The 17,363-nt window shown below is 41.1% G+C and overlaps 1 long non-coding RNA gene across 1 annotated transcript; it reads right to left on the reverse strand.

Annotated features, from left to right (window-relative positions):
- Positions 1-64: 64 nt before the first annotated feature.
- LOC310900284 lies at positions 65-16,931 on the reverse strand. The gene is made up of 3 exons (XR_014584969.1): positions 16,449-16,931; positions 11,444-11,535; positions 65-4,463 (listed from the first exon to the last, which is right to left on the reverse strand). It is a non-coding gene; the product is annotated as an uncharacterized lncRNA (long non-coding RNA).
- Positions 16,932-17,363: the final 432 nt, after the last annotated feature.

Consider the following 17,363-nt stretch of genomic DNA (forward strand, 5'->3'; position numbering starts at 1 on the left):
CAGGTCCAGCAGGTCTGGTCTTTAGGAAGAAGCAAGCAACTGAGAAAAAAAAAAATCACTGGTATCTCTCTTGGCAGAATAATCCAAAACTGTGTGGGTTCCAGACTGTCAGATTTGTCAGCAACATTGTCATTCATGTCTGCTTGCAATGCACTGCCTCATACAAGTCAGCTATGTGCCAGCAGCCTGTGTGGGAAAGAAAAGTCTGCCTACACATGACTGTGTGTAGAAACATAAAACATTATGGCATCGAGAGTCACTGGTGCCCATCTTTGGGTTGTCCCAACACTTTTATTCCCAGCTGGTTATGAAATAGCTTCTTACAAAATGCACACACACAATGGAGCTATATGAGTTAAAGATGTATTTCCTCAGCTGTATGCTTTCATACCAGGTGTTGATTTGGTTTTTAGACCCTCTCTGTATCCCAGATTCCCTGAAGCTTAAGCTGAAACAGTTTTAGTTGTGTGTTTCTATGGGATTACTGGTGTAAGGTGATTCATTTATTTTCCAACAACATAGACCACTGTCGCCTTGACAATGCATAAAGAACATTCTCAGGCTAGAAGGCTTCTCAGGGGTCTGCTGAGAGAGGCCCCACCATGCTTTCTCTTGGGACTCTGATACAGCCTTGTGTAAAATAGCATTTTCTTCTTGCCTTGATTCACAATCATCACAGCATTAAAGTATCATATTTGGGAAGGTTACATTCAAAATAAAGCACTTTAAAAGAATAATTGAACACAGATATGCATTGAAGCTGTCTGTGAGATTGTCCAACTCAGAATGAAATCAGGACTTTCAGCCTTCTTCCTACGGAACAATCATTTGTGTTACAAAATACAAAGTTCTGTTTGGCACTGCTAGGTGGTGTATCTTCAGGAGAGCTATGAGCCTGAAATTCAGTGAAGAGTAGAGCCAGTGTACAACTGTGGTGGTTTTAACCAACTGAGCAACTGAACTCCACCACAGCCACTCTTTCTCCCCCCCTCCCTAAAGGGAAAGGGGGAGAAAATATGATGGAAAGGACTCAAGGGTTGAGATAAGGACAGGGAAATCACTCAACAGTTATCATCACAGGCAAAACAGAGTCAGGACAGGGAGATTAATGTAATTTATTACCTATCGCTAACAAGCTAGAACAGTGAGAAACTAAAAACAAACTGAAGACACCTTCCCCCCATCCACCCTTTTCTCCCCCTGAGCGGCGCAGGGGAACAGGGAATGGGGGCTGCGGTCAGTCCCTGACACTTCATCTCCACTGCTCCTTCACGGTCCCTCTCTGCCCCTGCTCCCCGTGGGGTCCCTCCCACGGGATGCCATCCTTCCCGAACTGAGCCTGCGGGGGCTGCCCACAGGCTGCAGCTCTTCAAGAACTGCTCCCACACGGCTCCGTACCACGGGGTCCATCCCCCAGGAGCAAACTGCTCCAGCACGGGTCCCCCACAGGCTGCAGCTCCCCCCAGACCCCTGCTCCTGCGTGGGCTCCTCTCCACGGGCTGCAGCTCCGGCCCGGGGCCTGCTCCTGCGGGGGCTCTCCATGGGCCGCAGCCTCCTCCAGGCCACATCCACCTGCTCCACCGGGGGCTCCTCCACGGGCTGCAGCGTGGAGATCTGCTCCGTGTGGGACCCATGGGCTGCAGGGGGACAGCCTGCTCCACCAGGGGCCTCTGCACAGGCTGAAGGGGAACTGCTGCTGCGTGCCTGGAGCACCTCCTGCCCTCCTGCTGCACTGACCTTGGGGGCTGCAGGGCTGGTTCTCATTCCTCTTTCCCAGCTGCTGTTGTGCAGCAGTATTTTTTTTTCCCTTTCTTAAATCTGCTTTCACAGAGGTGCAAACAACATCGATTATTGGCTTGGCTCTGGCCAGCAGCAGCTCCTTTTTGGAGCTGGCTGAAACTGGCCCGTATCTAATATGGGGCAGCTTCTGGAGTCCTCACAGAGGCCACTCCTGCAGCCCCCCGCTACCAAAACCTTGGCACATAAACCCAAAACAATAATATTCAGTCTTCACAGGAACAAGCTTCAGAAACATACAAATGCTCGATCCACTATGTGCAAATCTGTTCAGCAGAAAGGTCTTCTCATAGGCATGGCTTCCTGGCATCATGCATGGAGCTGCTTAGGGAAGGCAGAAGGTTTTCTTAGGCGACTGCACTTCTCACCTCTCGCGTCGTGGAGGTCCCTCTTTTCATCATTTAAGGTCAGGCAGGCTGCAGAGCTACAGCATGCTCACAGCTTGTGGGGCTTGCAAACTGAATGTAGCATTGTGGGAAAGCAAGGGAGGTAGGATGACCTTGGAATTAATTTTTTAAACAAACAAAAAGTCTTTTTGTTGCCAGCCTCAAGCATTTGCTTACCATTACTCATCGTCCTGTATTCCTTCAAGCTATGAAATGGGTTAAAATATGGCTTTGAAATATAGTCACTGGTGGAATCTCTTCTGCTCACTTCTTCATGTTAATTGGGTGGTTATTGAGCTTTTATGGTGTGTGCACTGAAGTTTTGCCTTGTCCGAAACTCCCCCACTGACCACATGTGATTAAAACCACAATGGCTTTGGGCTGCAACTTAAAAGAAGGGAGAATTTCAAGTACTGCTGGAGAAGCAATGATGTGGTTTGTCACTGAACTTTTCCAGGTCACATTTCCTCTTCTTCCTATCACTGCCAAACTCCCTCTAGCTCCTAATAACTTGCCCAGAAATGTCCCTCCTTTGACCTCCCTCCATGCAGTGAGGGGCCCTTGCATTACAGATACTCCAGGATATCTCCTACTAGAAACTCTAGGAACCGGGGTTGGGGGGGTGGTGGTGGGGGAAGGGGAAGGGAAGGATTAGTGATTTATTGCTAGGCACATAATGGCAGTGGCAGTTTTCAAGGATTACAGAGGATTGTTCAAAGTCACAGAAGAAATAAATGCCAGATCCTAGTCACACTGCCAGTGCATTGCAGGCCCTGCAAAAGCCTGGTTGCTGAAAGTAACTAGAAAGGAAGACTTATTTTGACTTCAGCACAGACTCAGTAGATCTCAGTGATACGGGCATTCCTACAGTGCGCTTATCACAATACACTCAAATGAATTCAGCAGACATAACATTATATTTTGCCTAGTATTTAAAGTTCATGAGGCAATTTTCTTGAACTGCTCCTGTATTACATAGTGAGGAGAAAGCTGATCAGCGAAGCATTCAATCAACAAGCAGTTTCTAATAATCTGTTCTGGAAGATAAAACAAAAACAACCAAATAGACAAATCCTATCTCCAGCAAACAACTGGAATAGCTGATTTATATTCTGGGAGATTTCTTAGGAGCATGGGATTTACTAAAAAGTGCTCTCCTTTTGTTAAGCCACAGGACCGCTAAAAAATTTATAGTCATAGAAACAGCCAAAACATTGAAATGGCTGAACCTCTTCCCAGCCCCATACTCTTTCCTATAATTTTTGAGAACAGGGTATACAGTTGCAGGCTGTGTTGTATTTTGCAATGTTCACTCACGATCATGTGTTCAAGAGTTATTCCACTGCCCCCAAATGCAATTCCCTATGCATTGAGCCACACAGAAGATCTCCCCTTGGTGTACACAAGGGCTTTTTCTCCCTGTGAAGAGCTGTACCAGAGCAGGCTGGCACATGGAGCTGGGGTGAGGAGCACTGGTGCTGTACACTGCTTTATTCCTTTCAAAACCAGATACACAGTTGCAGTGGAGTTGCAGTAAGAATGTCTGCTGTGTAAAACCATACTAACATGCCAAGAACATTTCCAAGAATTTCAAACTTCAAAATAAAATCCAAAGCAAGTTTGTGTCTCACTGTTGATTAAAAAACAAAACAAAACAAAACAAAACCAACAACAAAAAAGTAAACACAACAAAAGAAATTATGCAAATGCCTGTGTAGATTATGGGCAGCCCTCTGGCTCTTGGTGAATTTCCCTCAGCATTCTGAAGTTTGGGTCCACCAGTTCCAAATCAATGCAAAACACTTCACACCCTCGGCAGCCCTTTCAGGGAGCAGAGCATTTCTCTCTGTTCTGACTTGCAATCCAGCATGGCAGCTCAGCCATCAGCCCTGTATCCTCTGGACCAAGCTCAGATGGAGCCACAGTCTCTTCCCCAGGGACTGAACACACCAGCTTTTTACATTTTTTCTGCATTTTTCATCATCAGCTTTCCCATTCATTTAAGAAATTCATCCCCCCATGCATTAAGTAGAAACGGGTTGGCAGTGGAGATGCAGCCCTGGGTGTGGTTCCCAGCTGTAATGCTGACTCCAAGTCTTCTTCCCTGTGTCAGGTCCTTCCTGATGACCCAATGCTCCACGTCAGTAAAGCACTTAAAGCTATATTGAAATCTGTGGATTAATCACGTCTGAAGTGACATTCAGCTGAACCGACATCCACATTGCTTGTCTAGACTGCACCGTCTTCAGCTACCCTCCCATCTGTCTGTCTGTCCAGCACCTAGAAGAAAGAACTCGTGAAACTCCTGAAGTAGAGAATATTAAATCTCATAGGAACCACACACTTTGATCCCACCTATAGGATTGATATAAAAAAGTGCATGTAATTAGCATTTGATCATATGTCACTTAACAGCTACATGTCAGACAGCCATTACTGTCATTTTGTTAGCAGCCTGCCTTGCTCTAAAAATAGAGGGTTTTTCTATTACTTTCTTTATTTTCTTTATTTTTTTCTCTTTGCAGTAAATGTTACTGTAAACAATTAATAAGTCCAATTAGTGTGTGTGTGCGGGGCGGGAGGGGGGAGGGAGGGGGTGTTGGAAACCAGCAGCTGTCTTTTCACAGGTTTTCCTAGGCTGCTGCAGGGGCCAATCATATCATATAAATGTGCATATTAACAAAGGTTCATTAAGCAACTCTGTCTTTCTAAGCCTCTGGAAAAGAAGCAAAGCAGAGACAAGCCTTAGAAGTAAGCACGCTGTGTTCTTTACTAAATTTGACATACTGAAATCAGCAGCTTTTTAATAATCTACATTTAAGATGCAAATGTATCTTTTTTTTGATAGGAAAATCTAATGTATGAATAAAGATTCCAAATCGTTTTATGATCGTTTCTTGATCGCTGTTGGCAAGGGGGGAATTATCATGCTAACAGCCTCATTCAGGGAAAGCCATATGCCTGAAATGGAGACAACGCTGAAGTTACAAAGTTTAGCAAGATTAAATTACATGGAGGAAGGTTCATTTAAAATAGAGACTAATTAATGACCTCAGAGGTAACCCCACCAGCTACCACACTGGTTAGAGAGGTGAATCCTATTAACAACCTCTTAAGTGCAGTCTCCAATTACTAGTCTTTTCAGCAGCTTTATGGTGTAAGAGAAATGACTTCAGGCCCCTGCTCCCATCACAGGGTCATCTCGTTTCACTTTCAGTCTGTACTACAAAATGATAGTCCTATGGGCAGCCTCTGACAGCCAAGAGGCTATTTCAATATTGCCAGAGTACAGCAAGACATTTTCGTTTGAAATGCAAAAAATGTAGAGTGGCAGTTCAGTCACTCTGTCACATAGGTTGCTAAAACTGTAGAACAACTGCTCTTTCCCATGGATTAAACATGCAGCCAATAGCCTTAGTCTGTTTTCAATCTTATATAAGGGAGGCAAGTTTCTGAGGAGAGACCAAATCTTTTATTCAAGTAACAAACATAGCTGGGAAAAAGGACAAGATATTAGGCACACAGGCCTTTGGGAAAGATTAAAGAGCCAGCAGGTTTGCTCAGTTTTTCCAGCTATATGAGCTGGCTAATAAAAGATACTACTTGTCTCTATGAAATTTGCCTCTTAAGACCATTGTGGCTGCTGTTGCACTATTATTTGAAACTGCTATTACGAAGTAAGATGCAAGGGGACAGATACGCAGGCAGAAATGGGCTATGGCCATGTGGCTGCTTTGCTGCTTGGTAATCTGAGACTGCCTTGTCCCACTAATTAGTGTGTAATAGCTGTGTATGCTGGCTCACTTTGGGATGTCTTATCAAAGGGGGAGAAAGAACCGGGTTTAATTTAGCTATACAGAGGGACTGCATCTGTTTTCTCTGCCACTGAAGGATTATAATTGTTTCTAGATGACAGCAGGTCACATGCGTATAGGCTTTTTAATTATAACTGAAATTTCTCTTCAACCTAGGGAAATAATTTAATTTCAACATTATTATTATTATTATTTGGCTTCATTTTAACTCCCCCAACTCTTTTTGCCGTCTTACTTGCAACATAAATCTCTTCCCTTTCCACAAAACAGATTTTCTTTGTTCATCTCTGTCACTGGTTTCTTTTTTGATTCACGCAACAATTACATAGTTCAGGTTTAAAGGTTATGAAAACTGTGTTTTGGCATTCAACCAGTCTCATCTCTGGAAACATTAGTCAAATACTCGTTTAAAATTCCCTCTGTAGAAGGAAACATTGCCATCTAGGTCTCTGCCTGTATTTTAAATTTTCTATCTCTTTGCTTATCTGACCAGATCTTGCTTTGCCCATTCCACAATGCTCAAATCTCACGATGGTGCAGGGCTTACAGCGTTATGCCATGACTTGAGATGCTCTGTTTTGTTCTGGAGATCAGCCATAACTTGTCTGTTCTGTATAACCTTGTTTTCATGTCTTTGCACAGCAAAATATGTCAAAATAAAAGTGACCCATTAGAAAAAGGGTGACATTCTGAAGGAGTACAGGATAGAATACAGAGGAGAAGGAAAAATTAATGTTGTCAGGCACAAAGATAGCCCAACATAAAGCTGATGGTTCACTACACCGCTTTCCACATCTTCTCAGTTATCCCAGAGAAAGCCTTCTCTGCCACCAGCAGCTAAAAGGAGCAGGCTAGCCAGCACAAAGGGAAACCTGGACTGTCCTGGGGAAAGAAATGGGCAGCAAGGAGAGTATTCATATGAATCTAACAACTTTTTGAAACAAACAGGTGAAAAGAAATAATTCTGGAAAATATAAAAAGATGCATATATAAATATATGCAATATCCAATATATCCTAGAGGTCTGAGAAACCTAAAAGGCAATTGGGCAGTTGTAAAACTGCTATTATCCTTTTGCTGGCCAAGTTAAGCCTTAAGGAATGGCAAGTGGAGTTAACTGATTCAAGGCCCTAATGTTGGTCAAGAAAGTTATCAAGAATGTGCAAGAAATGAAAAAGAAAGTGTCCTGGTATCTTCCTAATGGAAGGAATCACAGCTGGTTATCCCACTGGTGGTCAAAAGAAGGATTCCAGAGAGTCCTAAGGAAAGCTGTCCCTCCCTGATCTTCAGTCCATGGGTCCTGAACAAGTGATAGATGTTGGCAAGAAGATTTTAGTCATGACTGGAAGCAGGCTTTCTGGCTATCCTTTATGGTCATTCACTGTCAGATGGTTAACACTTGTTCAACAGATCAGGGCAAATAAGGTGACCTAATGTCTTCCCCTTTTTCTCACCTGGGCAGCCCAAATGGGGTGGTTCTCATAGTGGGAAAAAATCATACCACTGGCATTTGAAGACTTGCTGTAACCCTACTAAGTGACTCCTGAATTGCAACCACAACCTCAGTAAAAGCAAGGTCTGCATGCCGACTCTGTGGTCTGGAAATACAAGCCAAGAAGTGCTGTAGATTTCACATGAAGAACTTTTTAACACATTTAACAACTGTGAAGGCTAAAAACTAGGTGTAAGAGGCTAAGCATGCCTCAGATGAACCTGAGATTTAGTTAGTCATGTGAATGAATCAGTAGATGAGACTTTGAAACCAGACCTTATTTCTGAGCTAAGTTCTTGGCTGGAGAGGGTTGGTTGAACACTTAAACCTGGAAATATGGAATGTGTTCCCCATGCCAAAGGTCATGTACGTTCTGGACCACCCTCATCTCCTTGGATGACAGCAACTGAAATGCAACCGAAGGATAGATCTATCATCCAGTGTGCGCAACAGCCTTTTGTACTCAAGGAGAAAGATCACAACCTGGGAGTGACAGTACTTGCTAACTTCTTCCCCTCTCTGTCGTCTGTGGAGCAAGCATCACAGAGGTTTGCTCACCCCAAGGACAGGATGACCCATCAGATTTCGGGTTCCCCTTTCCATAGCAGAGCATGACAAACCGGAGACCCATCTCAACTCCCACAGTGAAATTACAGGAAATTACAAAGATGCTCTCAAAGAGCAGAAATCTCTTGTTCTTAGAAGAAGGTAATCTGAGCTATTGGAGGAAAAACAAATTCCACCAACAGGTGAAAGCTTAGAAGTTAGAAAGTAACAATGAGTGACTCATCTCCATGCCCAGTTTGCAAAGACTAATGTCTTAGATGGAAAGATGACCATCAGGACCTTGATCTAGCTTTCTAGGAGAAAATAATTAGTCAATCAAGGGACTAATCCTTTGTTGTTTCTGCTTAGCATTATTAGTATTTTATGATGTGTATGTGTTTTATGATTTCGTGACGTGTAGGAACTGGCAGAAGCATGAGCGATGGTGGTACAAACTAGTTTTTCAGATAAGTTTCTTGAAGTTAGGATGAATTAATACAATGTTGTCTATAAGGAAAAAGAGGCAAGGAAGTTAAGGAAGAGACACACACTGAAACAAAGTGACAGCAGTTTTTATGTCTGTAGCTTGTTGGCCACATCAGGCAGGCTACAGGAAAGCTGGATAAGGGTTTTGAAATTTAAAGCAATGCCCTTTGGATGTGCATCTAGCCTGGAGCAGCTGGCTAAAATGTAGCCATGTAATCTGGGAAACTGCCTGCTTGGATTTTGCCAGATAACTCTGGGGAGATTTCAGACAGTTGCATACATATGTCTACAGTAAACGGTCAAAATGGGTCTTTGGAAGTATGGATATAAATCTTAAAACTCTGGCAAAAGCAAAAAGGAAAAAAAAAAAAACCTCGCTGTTCCAGTAGGTGTTACATTCTATGGAAAGTGCTCACGTAGCTTTTGGAAAAGAGGATGGGACATACTGAGACCTCCCAGTCTGATCACTGACAACACATAGCATAAGATGCTGTTTTGAACACATAAAATAACAAGAAGCAACTGAATGCTAGTTCATAAATGTTTCCTCTAGGGTCATCCACAGTACTGCCAACAGTAAAGGAAAAAAGTATTTTGGAAATCTAGACAGGTAATGTGGATCAAGTAATATAAACAGTGTGTGTGAGTGCACATCTTTCTGGCTGACATATCCATGTCACGTGGAGAAGTGGAAGCCCAAAATAATAAAAAACTTCCAACTATTTTATCTGTAATTTCGGGTGGGAGGGCCTGTTAATCACATAATAGATAGTGTGCTCTGTCTCAGATATGGTATTACTTCAAAACAATAGACTTGCACTTTTCTGTTGTCAACCTGCTTTACTCTCAACATGAACGAGCTGCTTCTGATCATGTAAAATAACCTTTTATAATGTATTCTGTACTGAGTGTGTAATTAAATGTTTATTTGTGAATGTGGAACTGAAAGGGAAAATGACAACATCCATAATGAATTTTACTACACCATCTGCAGAGCAGGTTAAAGAATAGCAAAAAGAAATTGGAATCATCCTTCTGCAAGAAAAAAATGAGTGCTTTGCCTTTCAAAGAAGGATGGTGGCTTGAGCAGGAGAAAATGCAGTAGCATATTACCTCTTTATGAGAAGAGCAGATTGCAAGTAATGTCTGGGATTTTAAACAAAAGTAAAAAGGAAGGAAAATAGTCAGGTTCTGGGGACAGAAAGATCCACAAGCACCAGTAACATCACTGTCACCATTGCCTAGTAAAAAATCTGGTGAAGAGATTCAGGTAACTCTGGATTTTCCTTTGTTGTTTAGTCATTTACAGTAAAGCAGAATTTCCATTTGTCACCTCCAGTTATTAAGGCTCTGGGATCCAGGTGATTCTGCATCATACATTGAGATTTTACAAATTATTGTTGTTTAATTAAGGCAGTTGTTTTAAATTAATTGGTGCCCACTGTGTAACTGATAAACTAATACAATGAAAATACTGAGCACTTCAGAATAGCCATCCATTCTACCAGTTTAGTGTGATACAAAGAAATATTTGCTAAGAGGAAAGTTATGCTAGGAGACACTACTATTTCTATCTGAAATAACATCCCAGGTATTTTAGTGAATGGCTGCTACTTGTTTCTTTTCACTAGTCAAATCTAAACATGTAAAAAGTTTGTCCTGGACATTTTTGGTATCCGATTTTTTTGTTGTTTGAAGAATTTTGTTTTAAATTTATTTTTTTGTTGAAGAAGGATAAAGCTTTGGATCATGTCTGCAGACAGACACACAAAACAACATCCGATACAATCAATTGAAAAATTGTGATGTTAATGTTGTAAATCAGGTATCTGGATGGAAGGTGTCTTTGGGATTGACTCTGTCCTTTTGTGTGTCATCTATGAGCACATCAGGAAAAGCCATTTCAGTTTGACATAGTACTGAAGACCTGTCCTAATCACACACATCATTTTCCTGTCCTGTCCTGTCCTGTCCTGTCCTGTCCTGTCCTCTCCTCTCCTCTCCTCTCCTCTCCTCTCCTCTCCTCTCCCTCTTAAACCTTCCTGTTCTTTTCCATACCCACACAACCTGCCCCTACTTCCCAATTTACACTAAATTTTTCCTTCTTTTTCTGTATTGTATTGGCATCACCAGTAAAGAACACAAATCTATTTTCTCTCAGTTTCTAAGCTTTCTCCCATGGTAATCTCCAGCTGCGAGCTGAAATTGTAGGGAAATTTGGTTCAGCCATTACAGCCATGGTAACAATACTTGTTTACTCCATGGAGCTTTCTGTACTATCGATTGAGGGGATAAAAGAAAGGGCTATGCTCAGGGCAGAAGAACTCTTCAAATGCTTTAGCTTCCAAACTCTAACAAGTCTTTTATGAGTATGTATTGACTGAATTAAAAAATCAAAAGCCACCAGGTGAATAAAAGATAGACACTTCACATTGTAAGACCCAACCTAATTTTCAAGTCCCTCTTCCCAGCTCTAGTGGCATACCAGTTTGCCAGCAGAACATATGCACTTTTTTTTTCCAGACAAAATTAAAGTATGTTTTTGTTTTTCTCTTTCTCTTTGTTCCCAGAGATGCAAAGACTATTTTAACTAAAGCTTAAAAAAAAAAAAAAAAATCAGCTTGAGGGCAATTCTGGCAAGAGAAATTACATCCTGAACTTGTTTGCTCTAAAAACTGAAAAAAAGATCTAATGGAATTTGCCAGGCAGCTTTCACTAGAGACAGTGATAACCCAAGTACACAGCAAGCACCTAAAGTTCATTTTCTTCACCTATCTTCTAATACACACTTAATGTGTATTGTTTTGTTGTCCTGTGCCTCAGAAAAGTAATTGCTTAAAAGTTAAAGCACAATTGATAAATTAAGGCACAGAGTTAAATCTGTGTTCAATCCTACTTACAAAAGTAGCTTTCCATCTCACCTTTATGGACTTGGGAACTCCACTTCATGCAAAGTTTAGTGTTCCTAAGGGATCTGTAGAAAATCTTTCCTTTCCTCCTTGTAGCCATCTATCTGTTAAGAGTGTAAAGTCTCTGAGAAATGAATTACCATACATTGTTTCTTCATAATGCAAAGAACAGCAGAGACACCAGCCATTAAAGGATTGTTAATAAATAAAGCCACCTTAGCTGGTTTCAAAAATCAAGAATTCACTGACTTTATGAGTAGTAACATTTATGCAGCTTGGCTCTTCACCTTGAATTGTAAATAGATTTTGACTATTACCTCCATACATCATTACTACCCTGTTACAACAGAACATAAAATTGAGGTATATTGAATCACTATTTCTTTTTGATCAGAAAATAATCATATATTTACTGACTGCAGCAGCACTGTTATTAGTGTAAATGAGATAAATGTATACAGCAGTGACAACATGAACCCATAAAACTGGAAATATCCTGGGGAAACTGTGCAGTATATGCAGCTATGCAATGTTTTAATGAGCTACCATTAATTGCAGTGCTGCTTTCTGTTATCCAGATAATAGGATGCAACTGAAAGCAATGGCAGTATCTCCACCATAGTTGTCAAGTCACGCCAATCAAACAGCAGGGGTATGAGAACAGAGGGATTTCTATCTTATCTGCTAGCTGTTTCCAAGGTACCTTTCAGAAAGGAATCAACACTTAAAGAACAGGTAGTAGTTGAAAGCTGATGGCCACTTCTTGGAAAGAAAATATGCCTACTGTATTATTAGAGGCCATACATTTAGAAGCAATTGTAGAGAAGTCTAACATATAGAAGACTAAAACTGCTCTGTGAGAAAGGTGAAAACTTGACACCACCCTCTATGCAGAATTTTGCTTAATACGTGATGTAAATATTCTAAAAAATCCTGCTTTGTGTTCTCTAAAGTTCAAATAGAAAAAACATCCTCAAAGGCAATCTGAAATTATAAGAGGATGAACACAGAAGAAAGCTCTTATTTCCTATGAGTGGCTGTTGTAAATCAAGGTTTTGCTATCCAGTGGAATATGCTTTCACTCCAATATTTGCTCATGCCTTCATCAGAACAAAACCTAAACCAAAACACAAAATCTGCAAAGTTGAAATACAGATTACCTACGCTTTTTTTCATCTAATTTCTTATCTTCCTCTTTTCTTTTTATGTAATCATCTCCTATGCCACATGACACATTTTGAATTGAAACAAAAAAGAGCTTTGTGCTGATAAACAGAATGTCATAGTCTATCAAAATGCTTTTACTACTTGAAAGAAAAATTTTGTTCAGTTCTTCCACAAGAATTGGCACTTTCAAAAGCCACTCATATTATACTAGTAAAGCACTCTCAGAGTGTTTTTGAATGATTCTACGTGTTATCTAAAGAAAACAGGTGTAATTAATCTGAAGGAAAAAGTTATGTTAGACAACTATGGTTTGTCTGGACAATTAAAAAATATCTTTTAGCAAAACAGAATGAAATCAGTTAGCTTGCTCTTCACTTGAAGGTTGAATGCTGTTGATTACTTCTGACCTGCTTTTGCATGTCTTTCTCATACTTCTTTCTTCTATTAAGTTATTTTCTTCACTGTTAAGTTTTAGATAGAGAAGCCAGTCCAGTGCCAAAAGGAGGACTACAGGAAGGCTGGGGAAGGACTCTTTGTCAGGGAGTGGAGTGATAGGACAAGGAGTAGTGGCTTTAAACTAAAAATGGATAGATTTAGATTAGATATCAGGAAGGAAGTCTTCACTCAGAGGCTGGTGAGGCACTGGCACAGGCTGCCCCATCCCCAAAGGTGTTCAAGGCCAGGCTGGATGGGACTTTGAGCAACCTGGTCTGGTCAGAGGTGTCCCTGCCCATTTCAGGGGGGTTGGAATTAGATGGGCTTTAAGGTCCCTTCCAACCAAAAACATTCTGCGGTTCTATGATAAGTATCTGCACCCTCTGAGAGGAAATCTTTGTATATTTCAGCTCTGCTGTAGGTGATGGGCCAAGAACAAATAGAAAACCACTGGTATCATTGCCAGTTAGGGCTGAAGCCCTGTCTGTCTGGAGAGGGAGTGCTGTGGCATCTGCAGGTGAAGCCCACTCTGGGGGTTGAAGCTGGCATGCTGGGTTCACCTCCTCAATCTGCCACAGCCTTACTGCATGAATCAGAAAAGATTCTGCAGAGGTTTTATTTTTCTTCTAAATGAGCAATAGAGGTTTACATGCTGTAAAAACCCAGCTGTCCCGTGTCTCTCTCTTGTCTCACTTCTCCTATTAAACATGAAAAGCGCTTCCTTACCACACAGTATTTGCTTACCTTCCAGGGATGTTGTAAGGGGAGCTACACTAAAGATTACAAGGTACAGTAGGAAAGGAGTTGCATTAGTACATTAAGAGATAGACAGAGGGATGAATATTATCCCTGAGGAGTAAAAACACCTGCCATTCCTGTGACAGCTACAGAAACTACTGCAATATATTTAGTAGCTTACACAATAGAAAATAAAGCTATTAAAGTAGGGGGAAGCTGGCCAACAGATAAGCGCAGAGACTGTTCAAATGCAGGTTTTTATTTGGATGTTTGACATCTTTGCATTATTGCGTTTTTTTTTTTTTTTTTTTAACTTTACAAAGCAAAATCATTCTCTGTTATATGAATTCTGGACTATAATACTGTCTGACTTTCAAAACATAGCATCCACCCACAAAAATAGGGACTTAGATCCACGTGTTACACAGCACTAACACAAAGTCCAGCTCAGCATCATCAGTGGTGTACTGGTCTTCTTGTCACTATTTTGAGTTATACCTGTCAGATGAATTGGGACTGGTAGTGAAACTGGTGGGGAAACAGGTGGGTCAGCTGGATATCCCACAGATACTGGCTAAACAGGGACCACCACAAAAACCATGTCAGCTACCAGGAGCCTCCACACCCAAAGCCAAGGGACCTCTCTTCATTTGTAGTTAGAAGACTGACGTCTGTAGATAGGATTTGCAATGGGTTCAGTATTCCTCCTAAATCGACTGGAAGTGGCCTGGAACACAATGTATGCACTGACCGGTGGTTACATTTGTAGAGGGAAAGCTTTTGGAGAGCCCAGGGGCCCAGTACCTGACCCATGTGCTACACAAAGAATCTGAAATGGCCCACACAGTGAACTCCTCCTGACTGAATGAGGATTTTTCACAGATATTATTTTGTGTCTAGTGGAATGAAAACTTTTGAGAGAATCACAGACTGTTGGCGGTGAATGTATTTATCCACTTCTAGAAAGGAAATTAAAGCAATTTTTTCCTTGGCTCAGTAGTTCCTTAGTAATAACTGCAGTTTCCTGGTACCTGCCCTTATTCTCTTTTTCCCCATCCCTGAGAAGAGCAGATCTAATGTCAGAGTTATTTACAAGTGTATACAGGCACATCATAGCATCCTGGAGAGAGACTGGAAGAAGTGCAGAGCTCAGTGATTCACCAGTCGTGTCTCTAGAGTCTGTCACGTCTATTCTGAACAGATATTCTATATAACAGGTACAGTATCAGATCATAAAAAGTATGTCCTTTATATCATAGCTCCAATGCATTGCTTTTCATTATTACAGTGTTTTCACACAGTGGAGTGATACTAAATAAATTCCAACAACAGGAGTACAATTCAAGCTCCAAGCAATATTTAGAGATCATCATTTTAATGAAAAGTAGGTAATTTAAATGAATGACATTTTATGCTTGCAAACGCCACATTGTGAAGAGTAGAGATGTTTAATATGTACTGTGCCTTGTCTTTCAGGACAATATACAGCTGCATATACCCACATTAAAGACATAAACAAAACATCCCAAGTCACCATCATTTCTCAGCCTGCAATAACAAGCACCCACCCAGCTATTGACCCCAGTCATCAAATAAAATTGGTAAGGAGCATTTTACACTACATCCCCTAGGCTGATAGATTTGTATGGCATAAGTAATAGACATTGACATCTCTTACGTCATCTTTCTTAGTGTAAAACAGAGTTTAAATTGTGCACTAAAAGCCAATTAGAACATGTTCCAAAGCATACTTTCTTCCTTTTTGTGACAAAAATATGCACCATGATATCTGGTGTCAAATAGACAGAAAGGGATCCTTCCTTCCTTAACAGAATGGGAAGATCCTTCTGCTCCTATTGTTTCATAGCCTTGGACTGGAGGTGGACTTACGATACACTTTGGTGCTTCTAGCACTTCAGTTCAGATCAGGAGAGTTCTTTTGAAGTGAATATTCCCATCATTCCCACTTATGTGCACTATAGTTTGCATTGCAGAGCAGCCTTGGAGCATGCAAACAAAACTCCCTTCAGAGAAAACTAAAACAGCAGCAGAGCTTCAGGAGAATGTCTAATGCATCCCAAATGCTAGTGGGTCTTCTGGTCTTGCTGTTCAGTTTTTCGTTATTCTTTATCCACCCGTTGAAGATTGGTCTTTCTGTTTTCCTCAAGCATGCTCATTACCAAGGAGCTCTATGGGGTGCTGAGGGCATGTGTGCAAGCTCTGTGCTCTGGAGGGGGACAAATGCTCACTGCAGCATTTATCTGTTTTGGATCTTCCAGCTCAGTCCCAGGATCCTGGCACAACTGTGTTAATTTAAATACATTTTGCACATTGCATTTTACGTGTGGCTTTTGCACAAAGGTTACCAAAGCTTTCAGGGCCAGCTGTGCTTGGAGCTTTCTGCACTGACTATGGGGACAAGCAAGGCATTAGAACGTGTCAAACTGGCAGGTTTACAACTGCTAAAGTTGACTTAAATAGTCAGCAATGGAAAAGGAAAGTGATAATCACTGTGAGCTGGCACTCACCTGTTCCTTTCCTTCTGTGCTTAAATGTAGAATGGCTCCAATATGTAGGAACTGATTTGAATTCATAAGCTAAGACCTCTGATTTCATGAAGGAAAAAAAATAAAATATGAGGTCTTTTTATAACACAAATGATTTTGCACCTCCTTACCTACTATATGGAGCAGTAAAAACATCTTGGATTGTATCTACAGATTTGAGCTTCAACTTCACTCCAGACTCTGCTTAAAAGCTAGGTTGACCTTGAAGGAAAACAACGGGAGTTTAAGTTTACCAGCGTCATGCGAGCCACACATATCCCTATCAATTAGAGAACTGGTGCAACGTGCCCATTTTGGGGCTCCCCAGTACAAAAAATACACTGATAGGCAGGGTTAAGTTCAGCAGAAAGCCATTAAAATGACAAAGGGTTACAGCATGTGATATATGAGGAGAGATTGTATGAGCTGGGTTTACTCAGCCTTAAGAAAAAAAGTCTAGGAGGGATTCTTATTTTTGTCTTCATCTCCTGACTAGGAATTTACAGAAAAGACAGAGCTGACTCTTGTCAGAAAAGCACAGCTAAAAGACAAATTGCAAGAGTCACAAGTTGTTGCAAGAGAAACACTTTGGATTTTGTTTTATTTATTTTATTTTATTTTATTTTATTTTATTTAGTTTAGTTTAGTTTAGTTTAGTTTATTATTTTATTTTATTTATTTTGATTATGAAGGTGGTTAACCACTGGAATAGGAGCCCAGAAAGGAAATGAAATCTTCATCCTTGGAGGTGCTCAAAACCTTACTTGTAAAAGCCCTGAGCAATCTGATCTAACATGACAGTTGAATCTACCTTAAAACTTGGGCCTACCTTGAGCAGAAGATTAGATCAGAAGGCAACCAGAGGTCCCTTCTGGGCTAAACTATTTTATGATTTATTTATTTATTATTCTACTTTTCTTTACAATTCTAGACCAAGGAAGCAACTGGGTATGGAGATTCCTGGCATTAGGTGGATTTAGGAATCTGGTGGCTTCCTGTGGTGGTTTCACACTGATGGCTAGCTGAACTCCACCACACTACTCCCT

Source organism: Anser anser, assembly GCF_964211835.1.
Source record: "Anser anser genome assembly, chromosome: 5".
Classification (NCBI taxonomy): domain Eukaryota; kingdom Metazoa; phylum Chordata; class Aves; order Anseriformes; family Anatidae; genus Anser; species Anser anser.